Source organism: Oncorhynchus mykiss, chromosome 18, assembly GCF_013265735.2.
Source record: "Oncorhynchus mykiss isolate Arlee chromosome 18, USDA_OmykA_1.1, whole genome shotgun sequence".
Taxonomy (NCBI): Eukaryota; Metazoa; Chordata; class Actinopteri; order Salmoniformes; family Salmonidae; genus Oncorhynchus; species Oncorhynchus mykiss.
In genome coordinates this window covers 39,548,479-39,567,133 of record NC_048582.1, presented here as the reverse complement: position 1 = coordinate 39,567,133, position 18,655 = coordinate 39,548,479, and the positions used below count along the sequence as shown (strand labels likewise).

The following is an 18,655-nucleotide window of genomic DNA, read 5'->3' as shown; positions in this document are numbered from 1 at the left end:
TGCAAGGTTTCTTTAAAGATATGAATGCACTGTGCAATGTTTTGAACATGGGACAGCCTGTGTTTCAAGTGATGACAGTTTTGAGTTTTGTGTCTAGAGTTTTGAAAAATGACCACAAGGTTCTGAAATTAATGTTTACACATCCTACATTACTCATCTCATCTCTTATCTATATACTGTATTCTACACCATCTACTGCATCTGGCCTATGCCGCACGGCCATCGCTCATCCATGTATTTATATGTACGTATTCTCATTCATCCCTTTACATTTGTGTGTATAAGGTAGTTGTTGTGGAATTGTTAGATTACTTGTTGGTTATTACTACATTGTCGTAACTAGAAGCACAAGCATTTTGCTACACTTGCATTAACATCTGCTAACCATGTGTATGTGACCAATACAATGTGATTTGATTTTGTACTGTGCGCGTATGTTACTATATGCCTGTGTGTCTGTCTGTGTTTTAGTGTGTGTGTTTTAGCGTGTGTGTGTTTGTGCGCCCATGAGAGAGAGGCGGGCTGATGTTTATTTTATGTTGTGTCCTTGATTGACAGTAGGGGATGAAAGGGTGGCAGCCAGTTGATATTTATCTTTTGAGAGAGAGAGAGAGAGAGAGAGAGAGAGTGAGAGAGAGAGAGAGACGATTGGACTGGAGAGAGCTGAAGAGGTATGGAGGTACAATGAAGAGAGAGAGAGAGAGCAAGGAGCTTGCTGGTAGTGCTGAATGCAGTCCGTTCCTTCGCTAGCCCCACAGGAAATACAGCGAGCCCAATACTGAGGGACAGCAGGACAAGAGGCGTTAGATAGAAAAAAGAGGAGTCAAAAAGAACAGGGGAACAGTTACACAGCTTTCACTCATCTCCAAATGGACTGGTCTTTATGAAGAAAAGGAGCACCACAGAAGCCCAGAGAGGAGGGGGTCGATTCCTGTCATCTTCTTGTGACAGCCTGTGGAGCCGTAACCAGGGTGTCATTGCGACAGCGTTTGCTCTGCATTTTATTTGAGTGTGTGTATCCGTCTACCTGTCAATAGAGTCTGGAGCTGTGATTGGCTTCATGGAAAGAAAGTGATCTGTCGTTCTGTTCGTAAAAGGGTATTTGGACAGGACGGATTTTGGGGGATTCGGGGAATGCTTAAAGGACACAGACCTGATAGGGTCATAGTGTCTCTATTGCGCCTGCAACGCGCAACTCTGCTCTTCTCTCCTCTGCTCCTCTCCTCGGCTTTCTCCCTCGTTTCCCCCCCTTCCTCCTCCTCCCATTCTCTCCTTTCGCTCTCTTTTTCCCGTTGCTGGCACACACGCTGGTAATAGCCGTCCGTTTGGCATTTGGCTGAGGGCTCCCTCACTCGCTCTCCGTGGCAACCGCTAACTGCTGATCTAGCAGGGGCTAACCGTTCGTTCGCCCATGGAAAGGGGACTGAGATGGGTGAGTGTGGGTTTTTCCCTCTCCTCTTTTCTCCCCCTTCTCCCCCTCATCTCCTCCTCCTCCCTCTCTCTCATCCCCGTTCTTATTTCTGTTACATCTTTATCTCGCTGGTCGTTATTTGTCCATTGTTCTCCATCAATCAACCCCCCCCCCCCCCCCCCCCCCCTTCCTATATCGACTATGGTCATCCATCAGCCATTTTATCGCCCCCCCCTCTGTCTTTCGCTCCCCTCTTTCCCTCGTTTCTTTCGTCACTCATTCCCGCCATCACCCACCCAGCCACCCATCGAGGGTGCATACATACTGTATGAACGAGCCTGGATGTCAACCGACGTTCAACCGGTCAAAAACCGCCACTCACAGCGAACTCCCCACCCCCGGTTCTCCACATAATCCCACTCCCTTCTTCACCCCCCAAGTTCCCTCACCCCTACTCAACCTCCATGATTACCCCCAAACCACTAACCACCAGCATCATCTCAGCTCCATAGACTCATATTTTTGGTCAGTGTCTGAAAAGCCATAAGGACTGTAATGGCTGTACGCTAATGCTAACACTAGATGGCACTCGGGGTGACGGGGTCATAATAGCACAAGCTGTGTTCTGTTACTGAGATCACCATCACTCTGTGTGCCTCCGTTGGGTTGCTGCAGCGGGTCTAAATAGCGGGAGGCAGGGTCCTGTTGTCCCGCAGGCTGCAGGCGACGTTCTGGAATAGAACACAGCAATGACAAACCAGTGTCTGTTCAATAACGCTATAGCTACACCTCAGGGGGGATGTGTTGAGTTCTCGTGCACATACACAGACTTACGTTCGTTCGCACGCACGCACGCACACACACACACACACACACCCTGGCACACATTCTTTATCAAGATGCCTACAACCATGATGCAGAAAGGGGTACAGACACACACACCTACTGCTTTGCCATCTGGCTGTACCACAGGTTTCTCCATTCTGAGACGTAAATGGTGCTTTACCGTATGAAGACACAAAGATGACCCTGTGACTAAAACAACGTGAAGCCTAACGAATAATGACACAAATGAGAGAGAACTGTGATTTACAAACAATGACTCATGGGTTTGGAAACAGAAGTCCTAAATTACATTGAAATATTGGAGATGATATCAGAGCAAACCAGCACTTATTTTGTCTAGGCCTCAATATATAACCCAGATGATGTAAACAGAGATGCTTAGGAGACATTACTCATTTTTAAAAGGCTTGTGATATTTTTTTTTTACCTTTATTTAACTCGGCAAGTCAGTTAAGAACATATTCTTATTTTCAATGATGGCCTAGGAACAGTGGGTTAACTTGTTCAGGGGCAGAACGACAGATTTTTACCTTGTCAGCTCGGGGGATCCAATCTTGCAACCTTTTGGTTACTAGTCCAACGCTCTAACCACTAGGCTACCCTGCCGCAGTTGAACCTGTATCTTTCCCACTGGAAAGTTGCCCCTAAGCACAGATCCAGGGACAGTTTATGTTTAATCTCTGAGAGGTTTACGGTCAGGGCAGGGATAAGGAAAAGCTGATCTGAGATATGCTATTAGGGGCATCCTCCGCCTGTGACCTCTCCATCCAGCTAATTTGCCTGCCATCACCATTCACCGTCACGCCACATGAACTCCAAACTCCTACTCACCGTACACACCACACACACACTTTCAGTTCTCACACATTCAAACATCTATCTATCTGTCTCCCAGGAGTTGGAAGCATCCACACAAAGAATTCGCTCACAATAGCTACATGCGAGCTGTTGTGCTCTGCAGATGCACTTTCGGCTGGAGTGTTGCAGTGAAGCCGGGTAGCTCCATTTGCTAAGTGCTAAATCAGACTGTAGTTGCTAGTTGGTAGCTACATGCGGAACACAAGAGGCCACTTGACCGCCGTCCCCCGCTAAGGCGTGCAAGCTGTGCGCGTTCGGCTCCCGCTGCCACTGATGGCGTTACGTAAAGGGCGCTAGCGTTAGGCAAATGTTAGTCAAAATGTTGGTAGAATGGTAGAATCTCCAATGTCCACCGCTGTGGCTACACCTTCAAACACATTCCCCCCCCCTCCTTTTTGAACAGCCTCTGCATTTTCTGAAATGAACGCCCTTGGTGGTAATGTATATGATATGACCGCGCTGCTAATGTCATGGCAACAGTGAGGAAACATTGAGACAGCGTACGTTTGAAGCAGTGCGGCCTTTTAAGTACAGAGTGTAAATGTTGATGTTACAGGGAAGATACCATAGAGTCCTCCTTGTCTGTGTAAGCACTTACTTAGAAGAGCATTCGCTATATGTACAAAAGTATGTGGACACGCCCTTGATTCGGCTATTTCAGCCACACCCGTTGCTGACGGTTGGCCTTATAGAAGAGCTCAGTGACTTTCAACGTGGCACCGTTAAGAGATTCCACCTTTCCAACCATTTTTGATTTAACTAGGCAAGTCAGTTAAGAACAAATTCTTATTTTCAATGACGGCCTAGGAACAGTGACAGCCTAGGAACTTCGTCTGCTCAGAGGAGTCGATCTTGCAACCTTTCGGTTACTAGGCCAACGCTCTAACCACTAGGCTACCTGCCGCCCTGTCAAGTAGTCAAACAAGTCAATTAGTCAAATTTCTGCCCTGCTCGAGCTGCCCCCATCAACTGTAAGTGCCGTTACTTGTGAAGTGCAAATGTCTAGGAGCAACAATGGCTCAGCTGCGAAGTGATAGGCCACACAAGCACACAGAACGGGACCGCAGAGTGCTGAAACGTGTAGCGGGTAAAAATCGTCTGTCCTCGGTTGCAATGTCAGCACAATAGCTTTTTCTTGAGAGCTTCATGAAATGGGTTTCCATGACTGAGCAGCCGCTCACAAGCCTAAGATCACCATGTGCAATGCCAACCGTCAACTGGGGGGGGGGGGGGGGGGGGGGGTGTAAAGCTCACCGCCATTGGACTCTGGAGGAGTGGAAACACATTCTCTGGAGTGATGAATCACGCTTCACCATCTGGCAGTCCGACGGACGAATCTGGGTTTGGCGGCTGCCAGGAGAACCTGCCCGAATGCATAGTGCCAACTGTAAAGTTTGGTGGAGGAGGAATAATGGTCTGGGGCTGTATTTCATGGTTTGGGCTAGGCCCCTTAGTTCCAGTGAGGAGAAATCTTAACACTACAGCATGCAATGACATTCTAGACGATTCTGTGCTTCCAACTTTGTGGAAACAGTTTGGAGAAGGCCCTTTCCTGTTTCAGCATGACAATGCCCCCGTGCACAAAGCAAGGTTCATACAGAAATGGTTTGTCGAGATCCATGTGGAAGAACTTGACTGGCCTGCACAGAGCCCTGACCTCAACCCCATCGAACACCTTTGGGATGAATTGGAACACCGACTGCGATCCAGGCCTAATCGCCCGACATCAGTGCCCCGACCTCGTGAATGCTCTTGTGGTTGAATGGAAGCAAGCCCCTGCAAGTCCCCAGTCACCTGAGCCACGGCGTGTTCACACTGTTGCCACCTGGTACACAGTCTCGGACCAGCAGGCTACGAGGATTCTACTACCACTAGACCCATCTGACTGCTGAACAGCTAACTCTAGCTGCCTCCCTGCACAGAACTGCACCTTAGAGACTAGTTTCATCTCAGAGACTATCTGCCCTTTAGAGTCTATTTCCACCGACGACCCGCACATCCAACCCTTACACACAAACCCAGCCACACGCACTCAAAACTCACACACAGGCATACACACAGTCAATGCTGCTTTTTCTACAATATTTGTAAGTACGGTTCATTATGACCGTGTAGTAAGTACTATGCATACTACGTCTCATATTGCTCCTATTGCTTGTTGTTCTTGACTTGTTATTGATATTATTGTTACTGACTAATGTTCTGCGTTGTTGAGGGAGTTAGCCCAAAAGCGCTTCAACGCACCCTTTATACCTGCTGTAAACTGCATGAGACATATAATGTTATACTAACATTCATTCCCGAGTTGAACAAATAGTGTTGTTTACCTCGAAAACAAAGTATGATTCAAGTCAGCGGAACCACACATTTAAAATTGGATGAACAATGATAGTTTGCATAACTACAAAGGTGGCTGTGCCTGCTATACATTTCTTATGAAATTGATGTTGTAATTGAACACGGCCCCCTGACAAATAAATGGAATAAGTCCCATAAAATGCGGCCTTTTTACAGTGCATTTTCTGGGAGATGGTGAATAATGACTGGGTATACAATACAGTATGATGTTGAAATGCTGAAACGCACTCTGTCTCTCTCTCTGTCTCTCTCTCTCTGTCTCTCTCTCTTTCTCTTTTTCTCTCTTTCACTACAGATCCCGAATCACTCCTGGAGACCTTTTCACCTGGCGTCCATTTCCTGCCCTGACAAGGACCACACTTCCCTCCATGGGGCCACTCTTCTGTGTGATAACCTCTAGAGTACCCCGCATCCTTCACACCTAAAGACTTTGCATCAAGCTTGCTTCCTTTCGGTGGTGCCATGGCAACCCGTTCCGTTCACAGCCTCAGTGTTTTGCTGCCACGTTGAGTGACGAGCGGATTTGGGTAATTTTTTTATGTATGATGACAAGTGGATGTGAGAACTAAAAGACAGGAAAACCATTGGTACCCGTGAATTTCCTGCCAAGATGTCTCACACGAGGTGATGCGGCTGTCATGTAGGAAGTACAGTAATGTATTGGATTCCGAAAATCCTTTAGTTCCAGATAATCTTGTTTCAACATAAACACTCTTTGTATCCTTCTGTGATCTACAAAGCAGTGGATTCACTCTCACAACCCAGAACTGAGCGATCGTTTGAAATTGCAACTAGGTTATTATCTGCCCATCTCTTTCATATTCCCATCATTTCACGTATGCTTTTGAGTAGCCTAATTATGTTTGGCTTACTCTAAGAGACTGCGTGAAAATCTTCCGCCCTCCCGGTGAGAAGTACACCTGAAACAAACCAATTACAACAACAACAAAAGGTGTAGATAAGGAAGGGAGAGGTAGAAAGAGAGAGATTAACCAAGAGTGTCAAGCGGGGGAACAGGTGTGGAGTGTCTAAAAGAGAAAAGTGAGAGAGAGGCCGGCTGACATTTTCAGAAGCCCGGTTATAGAGGAGAGGGGAGAGAAAGGAGAGAATCCGTAGGGATGGTTGAGCAGGGGGATGGATAGAGTGGGGGGTCTGGGTAAGGATCAGGGGGCCATTTCAGTCAGATAGTGGGGTAACGGTGGGATCCCAACCTTTAGACTGACACCCACCCAGTGTCATTGGCATTCTCTGCACTGCCTTCCTTGCTATTCGTCAGGCGAAGGGGAGAGTGTAAGAGAACAAAAAGAGAGAGGGGGGTGGGGGAGTGAAAGAGAGAGAGCAAAAACGAGTGCTTCTGAATGATTGTACTGTCGCCACAACCGGGGCCAATTAAGAGAATTGCATTATATGCCTTAATCTTGCCAGTCAAGTGGGATAGATATAGACAGAGAGAGGAAGAGAGAGGGAACCCGAAAGAGAGAGGGGTACAGGTGCCACAGACAGATGTCATTATCGCCTTCCTCTTTAATTTAGTTTTTTTCTTTTCATCTCGGAACGAGATCCCTTTTGAGGACTGTTCGCCCCGTTCGCCGCAAGGGAAGGCGGGAGAATGAAAGAGTTATTTTTTTCCAATTGAAACAGAACGTTCTTTTTCCTCCCGGCTCTTTTATTTGTTAACAGCACACACTCGTTCATTCTGCCGTCTGTTCATCGCTCCACCAGGGCAGAAAGCTAGATACTTCACCTTCACCTCCGTCTAAATCCCCTTTCCCCACTGCTGTTGGATATTTTTCACTCCTGTAGAAAATGCATCATTTTGCACCCTGAGGGAATCATTTCCTATTAAAGAACAAACCCAGGGGTTGGACATTACTCCTATATAGGTTTCCCCCGTAATACACCGTATCACCATATCAAAAAGAATAGACTACTTGGTGAAAAGAAACAGAAAACCCTCCCAAAGCCCAGAGACCCAGTCCCTCACGACACCCCCCAACTCCTTTCTCTTCCTCCCCTCCCTCCGCTCCTCTCGGATCTTACTCCTCTCGCTCCATTCCTTTTATCCGTGGGGGCATCCCACTCCCCGCCGGGACTAAGCCGGCTTGCATCCGCGGGAATCTTTTGATATCGGCTCCTGGTGTCGTCTGATTCATTCTGTGAGTATACCTCTCTTTCCTCTCGCTCTCCCCTCTCAGTTGGTGTGTGAGTGCGCCATTGTGTGTCTACTCTACAGGTACCTTGCCTCCTGTTAAGGCGTCTCTCCCTTCGTTTGATTATAGTGGCGAGCTTGTAGTAAGTAATGCTCTCTAGTAAAGGGTAGACCGGTTTAGTCGGTGTGTGTGTGTGTGTTTTTTTTTGTGTATGTGTGTGAGATGTATTTACATGTGAGGAAGGCAGTAGTGTTGATGATGAATGATGCACCTGAGGTACTTTGTGCATGATTGTAGATAATTATAAACTGGGTGGTTTGAGCCCTGAATGCTGATTGGCTGAATGCTGTGGTATATCAGACCGTATACCACAGGTATGACAAAACATATATTTTTACTGCTCTATTTAGGTTGGTAACCAGTTTATAATAGCAATAAGGCAACTCGGGGGTTTGTGATAAATGGCCAATATACCACGGCTAAGGGCTGTGTCCTAGCACACTGCGTTGAGTCACGCTTAAGAAGAGCCCTTAGCCGTGGTATATTGGCCATATACCACACCCCTTTGGGCCTTATTGCTTAATTATACAGGTATGGTTGTGTCTTCTCTGCAATGTGCTTGTGTTAATTATGTGTGTGTTCGTTTTTTCCTTTTATATGTGTTTGATGGAATGTGTTGATTTACAAGCTTTCAGTCTGCACTCCCCAAAAATATTTTGGCTGCCCTTAAGTTTTGCTCTTATCATATTTTGTGAACATTACACAATCAATTCATGTTTTCTGGCGGAATGTAATCGTCTCTTTTAGAATTTACTTAACTCGGTGGGACTTGATGTGCACCAGATTCATTCATGTAGAAATGAACTGATCAAATTTCGTTTGGTCACAGAGTTTTTTCTTTTTTGGGGGACAGACCTCATTAGACTAATACCCAGCATGCTTTGCAATCAGACATTTGTACATTTACATTTACATTTTGGTCATTAAGCAGACACTTTTATCGAGAGTGACTTCAGTCAGTGCATTCAACCAAGTTAGATAAACAATCACATGTACAAAGTAAAACGTTTATGTAACCATTACTGAGAATGTTGTTGTAGTTAAAGCGATACTTCGGGATTTTGCATGCAAGCAGATACCCATAGGTTACAAGTCATTGTGCTAACACTAATTAGCATTGACCTGTGAAACTAGAGCTAACTTCCTTCACTGGACACAGAGACATAAAAATGGTTTGCACGAGATAATCTGACTCTTGGGAAGCAGATAAATGGAATTGCCAAAATCCTGAAGTATCCCTTTAAACTGGTATGTTGGTTGATACGCTGTACCTTCAACCCTGTTGGTTTAGGAGCTGGTAGAAAAGCTCATGGATGAGCAAGAAGCAGATGGGAGTGCAAAGCTCCCTACTTAAATCTTTGTTTGTTGTTGATTTTAAAAAAAGTTAATAAATGCTTTTTTTTAATTTAGCAGTTAGGATGAATGCAACTCAGAGCTTAAACTGACACAATTGTTTCATTTGGGAGGTACTTCTAATTAGGTCAACATGATTGCCTGAGTAGATCTGTGTCAATCATTTAATGTAAAAAATAACCTGTTTCCATTAGGTGTAACTACTGTCCAAAATGGAATTGTGTGTGTGTGTATCAGGATTGGGCTCATTTCGAATTGATGGCAGTCAATTCGGGAAGTGATTTGAATTTAAAATTCAGAAAATTAAAAACATTTGAAACAACTACTTTTCACTTTATTGAGAAGTTGTTGAAAATAAATGCCCTTTTTTTTGGTTTATTGAATTGTAATTGTTGTTTACTTCCTGAATTGACTGCCTTCAATTCGAGTAGATCCCAACCCTGGTGTGTATGTGGCTTTTGATGTACTGTGTATGCCAAAGCAAGACCTACACTTTACATGATGTGTACTAAGTGTTTACCACTCCACCTTCACTAGAAAAACATCTTATCATACAGAGTGTGCATAACATCCAAATGTAAAAAAACATGACATGCTAAATAGTCCACGTGGCAGCAGAACTATACTCACACCATACATTGTATTAACCCTGGGATAGTAATTGATGGGCCCACCGAATGTAATTCCACCACATCCAAGGCCTATAGATAGATGGACAATCTGCACCGACAGCATTTCCGAGAAGCACCAAGGACGCTATTTCTGCCAATAAGTAACCGTGGGATATGTTATGATTAAGATCATTTTTCTTTGTGCTCTTTCAGTCCAACTCCACTGACACCTCTTAGCTCTGCAGAGCTCTGTATATTGTAGAGTGCTAAGACCTCCTCTATCACTGTCCAGGCCACACACTGGGCCTTGTCGATAATTCGAAAGCTATATTGATATTCTGCTTGAACTAGATGGAGGAAAATCACTCCCTTTTACAGTTAATCGCTTAGATGGAAATGGCCTCTTTTTTCACCCCAGACAAAACTCTTACCCGGAAAAGTCAGGGAGTTTGTGCTATAGCTTGAGAATTGAATAAGAATTGTCAATCTATTATCCATTATTCTGGTTTCAGAGTTGATATTATGCAGTTTGACGCTACGGAGTTGGCGCTACGGAGTTGGCGTTTCAGAATGTATGTTTTTGAGGTCATCTTTTGATGTGTGGGGAATATCAGTCATCAGAAATCAAATGGCTTTATGTTGATTAACAACAGCTGCATGAACTTGGACACGTAATCATTCAGTTATGGTGATTCATGTTAGCGATCAGATTGTTTTGTTAAAATTGGTGAGGATTTCTGTCAGTCACACAGAACACCACTCTGTTGATGAATTCATAATGATACATGTCAGATCTATCTGGATTCATCTACCCATGCATGTTCGTGAAAATGAAGGATGAACCACAATGCAGCCTACATGTCCAATGTTATACAACACGTCTGTGTTTCCAATTGATTAGCAGTGGGTATAAGTCAAGTATGTATATGAACGATATTCAAATTCCAGATTGTGTGTCGCTAGGAATTATCATTTGAATGGGCATCAATTATGTTTTCCTCCAAAAACAATTGAATTGAAGTCCTCTATTCTTCTCAACCTTGGCAACACTTTCTAAGTACCATCTCACAGGAGACAAAGGGGTCCACATTCGCAGCCAGATAGAAATACACATCACAGACACTTCTGCGAGGGCGCTGAGAGCCGATATCAGTCATAGGAAGTAAGATAGTAGGTTATGATTAGTTAGAGTGATTATAGGCCTGGTGGCCTTACATCAGCTGATGAGCACCTTGGCTTGGAGTGTGTGCAGCACTGAACTCATGTCTCTGAGCTGAGCTGCTTAGTCAATGCCGCTCGCTGGAGCGGGGCGCTGCTTCTACTGTGGCACGTTGCTGGCTTGTCAGGCTCTGCAGCCACACAGCTCAGCACATGCTGCACACACTGCCACTAGAAACACACACACGCACAGATGCGCACACACACACACGAAGAAGCACTGTCCAGCTGTATGGAAGGCGGAGGACAGTGGAAAAGGACAGGAGTTTGGGTCAAAGCATGTCCTCGTGGGACAGCCTCAGCTGGGTTTTGTCACCATGCTATTGGTGGATCGGATCGTTCCATTTTGTTAGCAATTTGTCACATAGTTGATGTCGGCAGTAAAGGATGTCCCAGTCGGCCAGTGGCAGAAGTGACAAATATAGAGTTCTAGAGCCTTCCTATGTGCTGGGATGTCAGCATTGCAGTCAAATCGAGAGAGTGAGGACTAAAAACGCATTCCCATGGTGTCCTCTTCTATTGCTGCGCAGTCCATCTTTGTTGACACCTTTTGGAATTTTGAAATCCTCCTGACCTCTCTTACAGACAATGAGGTAGAACTACCTTTTTCATGTAATAATTTACGCATCAAAGATCATCCTTTGGCATTTTCTTCAGAATGGGCTAGCGACAAAAAGTTTAAAGGCCCAATGCAGCCGTTTTTATCTCAATATCAAATCATTTCTGGGATAATAAATTAAGCACGTTACTGTGATTTCTCAAGCAAGAATTTTGCTAGGACTGTCTGGGAGTGGTCTGAGTGGGGAGGGTAAAACTGAAAACAAGCTGTTATTGGCAGACAGGTTTGGAACTCTCTTGGTCTATCAACTTATTCATCGCCTAGTGATGTCACCAGGCAGGCCAAAACTCCACCCCACCCAAAACAGGGTGAATTTTCAGGCGGTCTTTTCAAACCGCTCTTACACTAAAAGGGCATTATCATCATTTTTACAATTTCAAAGTATTATTCCAACCTCATAGTGTGGAAATATATGTAAAACACAGGAAATCACATTTTTGTCTGCACTGGGCCTTTAAGAGATGGATTCGAAAAGACTACAATTAGTCTTTTCACAGTAAGGGGTGTAAATGTGTATTCAAATGAGTCATTCCTCATATTTAAATGGTATTACCCAGAGCAAATTGACAATAAACCAGCGTATTCATATTTTGAGATGTGCAGCTTTGTCAAGGACTTTGTTTGGGAAGGTTGCGGTTCAGTCAGTGCCTGGTTATGTGGTTGATTATTGTTGAAAAGATTGCTGATCTGCAATTGTCACATCTTTGTGTAAAATATCCAGATTTTTCTTAGTTTACCTGTGTGTTGGGTGCTGTAGAGTGGAATGAATCAATCAAAAGGATTGGTAGAATAAATAAACCACATTTGGAATAGAACAGTTGTCATAGTTACCTTTGTAGGTATAGAAAAATGTCAAGCTTTATTAGGGAATCATACAAAAAACAGCTATTCACTTACTTCTGATTCCAGTAATATTCAGTGACAACAAAAGCCTAATCGTGAGTGTGCAAAAGTGGTGCAGGTAGCCTTCACAGGGTCCTCCCATCAGCATTGGCCAAGCATCAATGTCTCAATGTTGTAGCAAGGCCATTACTTAGTAAACAGCTCTGACATTCACTGACAAGGGACAGTTCACCCACAAGGTATAATGGCTAACCAGCTAGCTAATGACATCAGTGTTCACCTCCAAACAGATGTTCGTTCGTCCACAAACTCTGTTCTACTGACAAGGTCTCTACTAACTAAGAAGGGTTGCCGTTTGGCGGCTACAGACCGTTTCAGTAATGACATCGCCACCACAGATGACAGTTACTAACCTCAATTTCGACTTCAAATAAGACTTCAACTCCGACTCAGCTGTTCCACTGTTCATACCGGACCCTATTCCTTTGTTCCACTGGGTACTAAAACGATGCATGCGTAGAGACGGGAGACAATATGTAGTCCTGGTGAAATTGAGGCGAAGAGGAAACCGAACGGCGCTCCTATCTGTTTTATAAGCAAATGTCCGGTCACTGGAGAATAAGATGGATGAGCTTCGTTCGAGAGTCTCGTATCAGAAAGACTTTAAGAGCTGCAATATTATAGGTCTTACTGAAACGTGGCTGGAGGATGGCACTATGCACGTGGTACTCGGTGGATTGTCCCATGCAGCTTCAGGATCATACAGCGGCTTCGGGGAAGTCAAAAAGGAGGGGGAGTGTGTTTTTTCATAAATAACAACTGGTGGGCTGCTTCAAGTATGAAGGGAATCTCGAGCTTTTGCTCATCTGATATAGGAAAACCTCATGGTAGGTTGTAGACACTTATCTATCAAGAGAGTTCTCATCCGTAATTATCACAGCTGTCTACAAGCCAACACAACTATGGACGCTAAAACTCTAGACCTCTTTTAATCTACCGAAAGAAACGCTTACTAGGTCTTCCCTCTCCCCTTATTTGGCAAATCTGACCATGACTCCATTCTCCCGCTTCCTGTTTACACGCAAAAGCTCAAACAGGAAGTACCAGTAATGCACTCAATACGGAAGTGGTTGGATTAAGGAGAAGCGAGGCTACAAGACTATTTTGGTGGTACTGTACAGACTGGGCTATGTTCCAGGATTAATCCGATAGCATTGACCACAACAGTCATAGGCTTCATCAATAAGTGCATTGACAATGTAATCCCCACAGTGACTATAAGAATGTATCCAAAGCAAAAACCATGCATTACAGGCAATATCCGCGCTGGGCTAAAGGCTAGAGTTACCTTTTCCAAGGAACGGGACACGGACATGGATGCATACAAAAAAGCCTGCTACAACCTCCGTGACATCAAACATGCAAGAGGACAATATCATCTCAGACACCCCCTAGACCCACTCCAATTCGCATACTGTCTCCACAGGTGACACAATCTCAATTGTACTTCACACTGCTCTCTCCCACCTGGACAAGAGGGGAAATAATTATCGGAGAATTCTGTTCATAGACTACACCTCAGCGTTAAAAACACCATAGTCTCCAAGCTCATCACCAAGCTAGGGTCCCTGGGACAGAAATTCTGGACTTCCTGATGAGCCAGCCCGATGTGGTGAGGGTAGGCAACAACACCTCCACCATGCTGACTCTCAACACGGGAGCCCTTCAGGGGTGTGTGCTTAGTCCCCTCTTTTATTCCCTGTTCACCCACGACTGCGTGGCCACTTACGACTCCAACACCATCATCAAGTTTTCTGACAACACGACGGTATACGGCGATGAGTCAGCCTACAGGGATGTCTGAGACTTAGCAGTTTGGTACCTAGAACAACAACCTCCTCCTAAATGTCAGTAAAACCAAGGAGCTACGTAATTGTGGATTATAGGAGAAAGAGGGGAGAGCACTCCCCATACACACTGATGTAGCTATTGTGGAGTGGGTCGAGAGCTTCAAGTTCCTTGGCATCCACACACACCTGCACAGTCATGAAAAGGGCACGGCAGTGCCTCGTCCCCCTCAGGAGGCGGAAAAGAGTTGGCATGTGCACTCGTATCCTCAAAATGTTTTACAGCTGAACCATTTAGAGCATCTTGATGGGCTGCATCCCCACTCGGTATGGCAAATGCACCGCCCATGCCTGCAAAGCGCTACAGAGGGTGGTGCGAACAGCCCAGTGCATCACTGGGGCTGAGCTCTCTGCCATCCAGGATCTCTATATCAGGTGGTGTCAGAAGAAGGCATGAAAATGTGTTAAAGACTCCAGCCACCAAAGCCATAGACAGTTCACCAACAGGTTCCGAGACAGCTTCTACCCCCAAGCCATAAGACTGCTAAATAGTCTGCTAAATAGTAAAGGAATGGTACCTGAACTGTCTGACCTGACACTATCTTGCACTGATTCTATGTACACTCACTAGACTAAATATACACACTCACACACGCTACATTGACACCCACACAAAACCCACACACACATTCACATACACTACACATGCATACACACACACATATCGCCACAACCCAAACACACAATCATACACACACACACACTTTTACACTTATCATTTGCTGCTGCTACTCTGTTCCTTATTTTACTCTTATTATTATTATCTATCTTGGTGCCTAGTCACTTTACCCTGCCTTCATGTACATATCTACCTCAAATACCTCGTACCTCTGCACATTGATCTGGTACTGGTACTGTAATTAGCTCCATTCTTGTGTGTTTTATTTTATTCTTACGGTAAAGTCAACACCCGTTTTATTTGGCGCTTGTGACTCAAACATTCAAAAGGCACTCGCAGGTCTGAGCTATCCTGCTCCACCCACATCCGTTCAACGCATTGACTGGGGTTGGAGACGAGGGGAAAATAAACCTGTTGCCAAATATAGCCATGTGCATTTCACAAGTATTCTAATCAAATGTGTTCATAAAACGTATTAAAAACACGTCTGTAAACCCACGATGAGGACATCGACCGGTCGAGTAAGTTTCCATAAATCATTGGGTACAGTTGCAAGAAAAAAATGTCAGATCGGCTGAAGTGGTGGCAAATCGGTACATGTGACAAATAAAATTGGATTTGATTGGATTAGCTCTTTGCCTTTGTTATCGGTCAGCTGGAAGGGCCTTGGACTCTTCAATTCCGAACGGATTTCCCAAGGCTCTGCCAGGCCGTCCCACACTCATCATTACTGGCCTTGGGAAGGCATTCATCTCTATGGGCCAAAAGAACTGGAGAAGAAAATCAATGGCCATCTCCCAATAGATTTAACGACTCCTTTTGCTTGTCGGCTTTACTTTAGGACCACTGGTTGGTGAAGGTAACAGACAGGCTTCTTCCACCATATTGTGCTCAAGTATGAGGCACTGTGAGACCTGAGTTCATGAAAGAACATGATGAGTAAAGAGAGCTGTTTTAAACTATTGGAGCACAGCCAATGCCTTCAAGCTAATGTATTTTTGTCCGGCATATTTGTCCAGCCAGACTCTGTGCATATGGAAGAGAGATGAGCTATGCATCAAATACATGCCAAATAAATGGCTCATCAATAAGGACCAAACTTGGGTTAAAATACAAGTTTATTTGAGTATGTGTTTTTTTAAATACTTATTTTCTGTGTATTTGAGTATTTTCGAATAATGTGGCCTGAATCAACTACTTTTGTAAGGGGTGCGAATCTGGTGGCAGGGAAGTCAGACGCAGGAAAGCAGAACTTGATAATAGCCGGAGCAGTTTAATAGTAAAACCAACGGCATAAGAAATACAAAGTATGGGCACAATAACCTGACGCGCACCAGTCAAACAAGGAGAGGCTTCGACTTCGGGAGAAGTCGTGACAACTTCTTATGAATAGCTTACTACAGTATTTGAAAGCCTTTTCAAATACTTATTTCAAATACAACTTTCAAATTCCTGGGCTAAATGCATGGGAGTGTATCTGAATTATTGTATTTGAGTATTTTCAAATACTTTCCAATATTCAACTGTCTTTTCAAATACAAAATATCTTAATACTTACTTCCAAATGTATTTAAAAGTAATGAAATACCCTATTTGAACCCAGGTCTGATAAGGATAAGGACGCCAATGGAGTCCGACACATATTTACATACATTTAAAAACATTAACGTACGTGTGTGTGTGTGTGTGTGTGTGCATTTATCAGTTACGCATACATGTCGTTACTTATACACAACAAATACAAATAGGTCACATGAGGGAGACGGTTTGTGCGGTGAGGTGTTGCTTTATTTGTTTTTTGAAACCAGGTTTGCTGTTCACTTGCACTATATAAGACGGAAGGATGCACTCATGGCTCTCTATAATACTGTTCTTTACTTGAATTTGTTCTGGACCCGGGGACCATGAAAAGACCCCTGGTGGCATGTCTGGTGGGGTAAGTGTGTGAGTCAGTGCTGTGTGTAAGTTGACTATGCAAACAATTTGGAATTTTCAACACGTTAATGTCTGTTATAGAAACAAGAAGTGATGCAAGTCAGTCGTTCCTCAACTCTCAGCCAAGAGGGACTGTCATGCGTAGTATTTATATTAGCCCTCTGATTACAACGTGCTGCTCTGTTCTGGGCCAGCTCCAGCTTAACTAGGACTTTCTTTGCAGCACTTGACCATATGACTGGACAATAATGAAGATAAGACAAAACTAGAGCCTGCAGGACTTGCTTGTTGGAGTGTGGTGTCAAAAAAGCTCTTTATTACAGACAGACCTCTCCCCAGCTTTACAACCATTGAATCGATATGTTATGACCATGACAGTTTAAAATCTAAGGTAACACCAAGTCATTTAGTCTCCTCACCTTGTTCAACAACCACACCATTCATTGCCAGATTCAGCTAAAACTTAGGAAATTGTTTGTACCAAATACAATACAATACTTAATAATCAGGACCAGAGTATTACTGGCCACCCAATCCAAAACAGAATGCAACTCTTTGTTAAGGGTTTCAGTGACTTCATTAGCTGTGGTTGCTGATGCGTATATGGTTGAATCATCAGCATACATGGACAATATACTTTGTTTAATGCTAGTGGCCGGTCATTGGTAAAGATATTAAAAGAGGGCTTAGAGAGCTGCCTTCCGGTACACCACACTTCACATGTTTGACATTAGCGAAGCTTCCATTAAAGAAAACCTTCTGAGTTCTATTAGATAAGTATATACGGTTGAAAAGCCATAACACATACTGTATGTTTCCTCAACAACAGGTTATGGTGAATAATATCAAAGGTTTCACTGAAATCTAACAGAACACCTCGCACAATCTTCCTATTATCAATTTCCTTCAACCAATCCTCAGTAATTTGTGTTAGTGAAGTACATGTTGAGATACCTTCTCTATAAGCATGGTGAAAGTATATTGTTCATTTGTTTACACAGAAATAGCATTGTATTTGGTCAAACACCATTTTTCCAACAGTTTGTCAAGAGCTGGCAGCAAGCTGATAGGTCTGCTGTTAGAGCCAGTAAAGGCCGCTTTACCACTCTTGGGTAGCGAAATGACTTTTGCTTTTGCTTGGCTATAGTCAGCTTCCATCCTCAGTAGCTTTCCCTCTAAGTTATCAATGCCAGGAGGTTTGTCATTATTGGTCGATAACAATAATTTTTCCACCTCTCTCTCACTAACTTTACAAACATCAAACTTTTGTTTCATTCTACATTTTTTATGCATGAGTATGATGGCTCACTGTTCATTGTTGGCATTTCCTGCCTAAGTTTGCCCACTTTGTCAATGAAGTAATCATTCAAATAATTGGAAACATCAAATGGTTTGGTGATGAATAAGCCATCTGACTCGAGGAAAGATGGAGTTTAATTTGTCTTTCTGTCTATTTTTTTCCATCATTATTTATATAATTGATCTTGGCTTCATAATACAGTATCATCTTCTTTTTGTTGTTTCGTCTCATCATTTCTAAATTCATGGTGAGTCAGCCAGTCAGATGTGCAGCCAGACTAAGTAGTCGCTCCTTCTGCCCCATCTCTTTCAACCATACAGTTTTTCAAATTTCTCATCAATCCATGGAGCCTTAACAGTTCTAACAGTCAGTTTCAATTCAAATTTTATTGGTCACATACAAGTGTTTAGCAGATGTTATTGCGGGTGCAGTGAAATGTTTGTGTTTATAGCTCCAACAGTGCAGTACTGTCTAACAAGTAATATCTAACAATACACACAATCTAAGTAAAGGAATGAAATTAAGAATATATAAATATTTGGACGAGCAATGTCAGAGCGGCATAGA

At 43.8% G+C, this 18,655-nt stretch overlaps 1 protein-coding gene across 5 annotated transcripts in view; it reads left to right on the top strand.

The window, feature by feature from the left end:
• Nucleotides 1-642: 642 nt before the first annotated feature.
• Nucleotides 643-18,655, top strand: part of LOC110496815 (glutamate receptor ionotropic, kainate 5) — a 99,066-nt gene continuing 81,053 nt past the window's right edge. For 4 of the 5 annotated variants that reach the window (XM_036952753.1, XM_036952758.1, XM_036952756.1 and 1 more), the window contains exons 1-2: nt 644-1,432; nt 5,769-7,629. The gene's annotated coding sequence lies outside the window, so the exon portion shown is untranslated. Of the gene's footprint in view, nt 1,433-5,768; nt 7,630-18,655 lie in introns of all 5 variants that reach the window. The other variant, XM_036952757.1, reaches the window with a different exon arrangement.